The sequence below is a fragment of the Odocoileus virginianus genome, chromosome 18 (assembly GCF_023699985.2).
Source record: "Odocoileus virginianus isolate 20LAN1187 ecotype Illinois chromosome 18, Ovbor_1.2, whole genome shotgun sequence".
NCBI lineage: Eukaryota > Metazoa > Chordata > Mammalia > Artiodactyla > Cervidae > Odocoileus > Odocoileus virginianus.
This window is the reverse complement of record NC_069691.1, coordinates 13,891,763-13,898,745: the sequence shown is the minus strand read 5'-3', so window position 1 is coordinate 13,898,745 and position 6,983 is coordinate 13,891,763. Positions and strand designations below refer to the sequence as shown.

Here is a 6,983-nt window from a genome sequence, read left to right as displayed (position 1 = left end):
GACTTTCCTGCTGGTCCAGTGGTTAGGTCTCTGCGATTCCACTGGAGAGCACAGATTGGGGAACTGATTCCCCAACTGATTCCCTGATTGGGGAACTAAGATCTCGCAAGTCACATGACATGGCCCCCCAAAAAAAAACAGAAGGAGAGAGAGAGAGATTATTGCGGTAATCCCAGGGTCTATGGCAGGAAATAGTTTCCTTTAGGCCTCTAAAGGAAATGGATACTTAAGCCACTGAGTCTCACTAGATTATGGACAACAATAATTTATCATGAACGTTCACTTTTGACTGTCTTGTTCCACCAGGGGTCTGTTTTATATGTGCTACTGTTGCTTTACTTTTCATTACCATGAAATAGATTTAAGTAAATTGTTAATAATTTCCTGCCTTAAAAAGTGAAAAAGACAGAGTCCATTTTGTTCATTTATTTGTGCTTAGAAGTAGAAGGTTCTGGAGTTTGTAGACAGAGGCACATGAATCTTAAAGAGTTTTTGAAAAAACTCTAAAAATATTTTTTAAACTTAGTAAAGAGTTTTTTAACTGGATGCATTTTTAGAGGTCACCTGGTTTAACCTATTTTCCTGGAAGACTAAATAGTAATGTGGAAAGACACTGGTTCATAGACTGACATTTAAGAGCCTGTGTGAACTTCAACTGACTATTTAATCTCATGGAGCCCCACTTGCCTCAACTGTAGAGAAGAATCAAATTTAGAGACTGCTAGTGGTTAAATGAGACAACTTAGAAGGTGCCTAGCGCATCGAAGGGCCCTAATAAGTGGTAGCTATCAACAGTATTGACAGATGAGAAAACTAAGAAATGAAAAACAGTGAACTAAAATATAACTATTATATTAATATCAAATCTGGTATTATAGAAGAGTGTTCCCCAGCTGGTTTTTCTCAAACATACTCTCCATAGCGTCACCTGGGAAAATTCAGAAAATCCTGATGTTGAGGCTCCACCCTAGACCAGTGAAGTCAGAATCTCTGGAATTGAAACACCAGGGTCAGTATCTTTTTCTTTTTTTAAAAAGCTTCACAGATCATTCCAACTTGTGCCCATGTTTGTTGCATTTATTAAAAGCACAAATTTCTGGACTTGATACCAAGTGAAAGTGAAAGAAAGTGAAAGTGAAGTCGCTCAGTCGTGTCCGACTCTTTGCGCCCCATGGACTGTAGCCCACCAGGCTCCTCCATCTATGGGATTCTCCAGGCAAGAATACTGGAGTGGGTTGCCATTTCCTTCTCCAGGGGATCTTCCCAACCCCGGGATCAAACCCAGGTCTCCCGCACTGCAGGCAGACATTTTAACCTCTGAGCCACCAGGGAAGCCTAGTATGCTATATTAATTTGTGAGGGCTGCCATGGCAAAGTACCACAAGTGGGTGACTTAAGCAAGAGAAATTTCTCACAGTTCTGGAGCTGAAAGTCCCAAATCAAAGTGTGGGCTCAGCTGGGTTGGTTTCTTCTGAGGCTCTGAGGGAAGAACCTATTCCAAGCCTCTCTCCTTGGCTTGTTTTTTTTTTTTTTTTTTTTTTTTTTAAGTTTATTTATTTGGTTGCAGCACGTGGGATCTAGTTCCCTGACCAGGGATAGAACCCAGGTCTTCTGCATTGGGAGGGAGGAGTCTTAGCCACTGGACTGCCAGGGAAGTCCCCTCCTTGGCTTGTTGATGGCTCTTGTCTCTCTGTCTTTGCATCATCTTCCCTCCATGGGAGTCTCTGTGTCCTAATTTTCCCTTTATACAAGGACGGGTGAGTCATATTGGATTAGGGCTCACCTGAGTGACCTTATTTTAACTTGATGACCTTTGTAAAGACTCTATCTCCAAATAAAGTCACCTTCTGAGGAACTTAGGGATTAGAATGTCAACATATGAATTTTAGGGGCACAGTTCAATCCATAACATTCCCTAAACCAGAATCTCCAGAGAAAAGTCCTGAAAAACCTAACATTTAGCAAGCACAGCAGAAAGGTCTGGAAACACGATCTAGGGCAGAAGAAAAAAGGAAAATAACAGCAAGGGCCAGACAGGCCAAGGACTGGTAGAAACTTCAGCTCCAGAAGAGCAGAAAACTGAGATGCTGCCGTGTTGTCCCTCATTCAGGAATGAGGGGCCCAAGGTGCTTGTCCTTATGTTTTTTTTTTTTTCCCAAGATGTTGAAAATTTGGATTTTTGTTTAAGTTTTTAGTAAGTGTTCTGCAGACCAAATGAAATATATCTGTAAGCCCGATTCAGCTGATAGTTTACATAGCTTTGGGTTAGAAAAGCACTGAGTTTTTACACTGGGCTCAAAAACCATTGCTGGCTACTGCTCAGTGGCTGGAAAAGCAGTGGAGAGGAGGGCAGGTATCATGGGGGGAGGGGGAGAAAGAGAAGACTTAGTTTGGCCCAGGTAGTCCACCATGACTGCTGCAGGTGAATCCCTTAATTAATTAATTCAGGTGTTCAATTGCCTTTGGAGAGTTTGCAGGGTATTTGCAACCAAACTGTGCTTTAAGTCACGACTGTGAGCTTCAAGTCTCTCCTGGAGGACTGCTCTTGTTTTTGGCCTGCTACGGGTTTCTCTACTTTTATTACTCTAAGAACTCCCACTGTTTTAGTCTGATGGCTTGTGTCCCCTTTTTGCTGTTGCTTCTGGAGCTATTAGGAATTCATTCTTTTTTTTTTTTTTTTATAGATGTATAGAACGGACTTTTGGACTCTGTGGGAGAAGGCGAGGGTGGGATGTTTCGAAAGAACAGCATCAAAACATGTGTATTATCTAGGGTGAAATAGATCACCAGCCCGGGTTGGATGCATGAGACAAGTGCTCAGGCCTGGTGCACTGGGAAGACCCAGAGGGAGCGGGTAGAGAGGGAGGTGGGAGGGGGGATCGGGATGGGGAATACATGTAAATCCATGGCTAATTCATTTCAATGTATAACAAAAACTACTGTAATGATGTAAAGTAATTAGCCTCCAACTAATAAAAATAAATGGAAAAAAAAAAAAAAAGAATTCATTAAAAAAAAATTTTTTTTTCCCCCTGTCATTACAATGGGATTTAAACCAATGGTGAGTGAGTACATGTTCTCATTCCATCATCTTTGAAAAAAATATGAAATACAAAGACTAGTGTAATAAATCCCAGAGCCATTTAATACATAAAATGTTTCCAGACCACACCCGTGTTTCCCTTCCCTGAGAAGGATCCACTGTTCTGAATTCATGTTCTGTCATTCCCATGTACTTCCTTATAATTTTCCCGTATGTCTATGTATTCCTAAACTATACACATGTGCACACATGTGTCTGCATACTTTATATACATATACATGTGTGTGCATATATTTTTTGCCTGGCTTTATACTTTATAGAAATGGTATGATATTGCACACTTTCTTTTTTTTGGCCATGCCAGATAGCTTGTGGGATCTTATTTACCTGATCAAGGACTGAACCCAGGCCCTCGGCAGTGGAAGCACAGAGTCCTAACCACTGGACTGCTGGGCAATTCCCACATCTTCTTATAATCTACTGTTTTTACTCTGGTTTGTTCCTTTTCACTGCTCTTAAGAGTATTTCATTTTATAAGATTTCCACAGTATAGTATTTTAAAACTTCTCAACCTGGGGAACTTCTTCAACCTGGTATTTTTGCCTTGAATTCTATTTTGCATTACTATAGCTACAAAAGCTTTTATCTTGGTTAGTGCCTTATATTTCAGTTCTTCTACTACTAGTTTTTCCAGTTTGACAATCTCAGTCTTTTAACTGGTAAATTGAGTTAATTTTTTGTGTGTGACTCCTGATGTACCCAGATTTATTTTTGAGTTATCTTTTGCTGTCTCATCCTGACTGTTTCCTATATGCCCTCCTTTTTTCTACTACTGCTTTTCTTGCTGACCCTTTAGAGCTGGTACCCAACAAGGGTCTTCCTGCCCAGTGTGGTTGGAGCCAGTAGAATAAGTTTGGTTCAGAAGCAAGGGAAAGTTTTATTCCTCTGTTAAAGAATGGACACACATGAGAGTACTTGCTCTCCTGAGTGGCTGTGGGTAGGGCTACTTTATAGGGTTCTTGTCAGTGGGGAAGGGAGAGGAGGGGGTGGAATTCTTGCAGATTGGGTGCAGCTGTGCCGCTCAGGCTCCAGCTCCCGGCCCAACGTCTCTGCACACGGCCCGTTGCTGCCGATCTTGGATTGAGGCGTCCTGCTTCCCTACGAGGAAGCATAGGCCCAGCCATTTCTCACTGGGAGTGTTGGTTGCAGGGCTTCTGGACTCGGCATCCTACAAGCAAGTGAATGCTAAGCACAAAGGAAAAGGAAAAAAAAAGGTTAGAATTTACTTTTTATCCAGAATGGGTTTTGCTGGTGATACTTCCTTCAGAATTTATTTTCCCTTTGACTATGTCTCTTCTGTTTTGAATTTTATGCACTCAAGTCTTTTTCTTTAGTGAATAGCTTTAATGATTTTGTCAAGCAGTCAGAAATGCGTAAAAAATACTGCAATATCTTACTACAGAAAATGTGGTCCATGAAGCAATTGTTTTGGTATCACTTGAGTGCCTGTTAGAAATGCAGACTCTAGGGCCTAGCCCAGAACTGCTGAGTCAGAATCTGCATGCGAACAAGGCCCCAGTTGATTCATGAGCATGTTAAAGTGTGAGAAGCACTAGTTTAGTGAGAAAACATCTTTTATATGTAACAAATGCTGACCTTTTGCCATAATTGCTTCATATATTTATTTTTTCTTTACATATTTAAAAGTAAATTGCAGAAAGGAAGAGACTTGCTTTTTAAATAGTTTAATGGGGGTCTGTTAAAAATGAGACATTTGTACATATTTGCAATGTTATCATCAAAACTTAATGACATTAACTATAATTCTCTGATATGACTTAGTACTAAATTTGTATTCAGATTTCTCCAGCTATTTCCAAAAGAGCTTTTGCAGTTACTTAGTGTGTACTAGGATCAAATCTCGGTCTCTCTGTAGCTTTTGGTCATTATGTTTTATGTCTCTTAAGTGTGTCTGAATCTAGACTACTCCTCTCCTCCCTCCCACACTCACCTTTTCTTTTTATGACATTGTCTAGTTAAGGACAGGTTGGTTGTCTTGTAGAATGTCCTCAGTTCTGGGTCTGACTGCTTCCTTGTAGTCATGTTTAACTCGTTCTTCTAGTCCCTGTATTTCTTGTAAATTACAAGAGCCAAAGGCTTGATTAGATTCAGGTTAAGCATTTTTGGCAAGGCTATACATCACAGACAGCAAATATTGTTTACTTCCCATTATATCACGTCAAGTTGCACATAATGTCTCATTCCATTAAAATAGTGATGAGAATATTTATCATTCGGTTCAGATGGGGTAAGCCTAATGCCTTCAACATGGTGTTTGGTTTTTCCTCTTGTGACTCACAAGTAACCCATGAAATATTTACTTTGCAAATATTTCATTCTCTTATCAATTTTTTAATGTTGTTTCACTGTTCATCGGTAATCTTTGCTGGATCCTTTTTTTTTTTTTTTTAGTTAGGGGCTGCAAAATGGTCACTTTCTAATTTTTATTTCTTTTGTATTTACTAGCTGAAATTCTCTGATAAGGAAGAGGTTTCTTTTTAGCTAGGGCTATTGGGTTACTCTTAAGTACAGTTCTTTTTTTTTTTTAATTTTAATTGGAGGCTAATTACTTTACACTATGGTTGTGGTTTTTGCCATACATTGACATGAATCAGCCATGGGTGTACATGTGTTCCCCATCCCGAGCCCCCTCCCACCTCCCTCCCCCTCCCATCCCTCAGGGTCATCCCAGTGCACCAGCCCCGAACACCCTGTCTCCTGCATCGAACCTGGACTGGCAATCTATTTCCCATATGATAATATACATGTTTCAATGCTATTCTCTTAAATCATCCCACCCTCGCCTTCTCCCACAGAGTCCAAAAGACTGTTTTTTTTTTTTTTTTAAGACTGTTCTTTACATCTGTGTCTCTTTTGCTGTCTCGCATATAGGGTCATCGTTACCATCTTTCTAAATTCCATCTATGTGTGTTAATATACTATATTGGTGTTTTTTCTCTCTGACTTACTTCACTTTGTATAATAGGCTCCAGTTTCATCCACTTCATTAAAATTGATCCAAATGCATTCTTTTTAATGGCTGAGTAATACTCCATGGTGTATATGTACCACAGCTTCCTCATCCATTCGTCTGCTGATGGGCATCTAGGTTGCTTCCATGTCCTGGCTGTTGTAAACAGTGCTGCGATGAATTAAGTGCAGTTCTGACTTCAAAGATGGTATAAAGTTTTAATTATTAACTGTTAACCCTTATAATCTTAATATGCATACTTAAAATCTAAGTTAATCCATGACCCCCTCCAATTTAAGGACCTTGGCATTTGTCTTACACATTATTTTTATCAGGGTTTTAATTCTATCTTCTTTTGTTTCCACCACCCCCTGCCATATTAGACTTTATTATTACTGACTTATACAGTCAATCTCTGTGTGTTTATATTTACCAGGATCCTAGCCTGTTTCTTTTTTTAAAATTTTAAAATTTTTAATTTAAGGACAATAGCTTTACAGTACTGCGTTGATTTCTACCAAACATCAACATAAATCAGCCATAGGTTTACCCATGTCCCCTCCCACTTGTACATCCTTCCGACTTTCCTCCCCTTAGCCTGTTTATCCTCTCCTTTCTGTCTTCAGGAAAGGCTTAATGTTTCTCTAGTCTTTTGGTGGTAAGCAACCCAAATCTTTTCTAAAAAGGAAAAGAGATATACTGAGTCTGTGGTTATAGGTGGACTATTGCTGTCCTTAGTCCCTTTGGTCCATTCTGAATTGCTGCTCACCACTCTGCCTCTCAGTTCTGTGACTTCCTTTGGTGGGGTCCCTGTTTTTTTTTGTATTCCATGCTGCCTTCCTTTGTTGTTATAACTCCTTTACTGAAACACATACTATAGTAGCTTCTTAAGAAGGACCCTTGAGCTAA

General features: G+C 39.8%; 1 long non-coding RNA gene across 1 annotated transcript; it reads right to left on the bottom strand.

Moving 5' to 3' along the window:
* Positions 1–4,024: 4,024 nt before the first annotated feature.
* LOC110137043 (uncharacterized) lies at positions 4,025–6,143 on the bottom strand. Its single transcript, XR_002313823.2, has 3 exons — positions 6,073–6,143; positions 5,055–5,176; positions 4,025–4,288 (listed from the first exon to the last, which is right to left on the bottom strand). It is a non-coding gene; the product is annotated as an uncharacterized lncRNA (long non-coding RNA).
* Between the last annotated feature and the right edge of the window lie 840 nt (positions 6,144–6,983).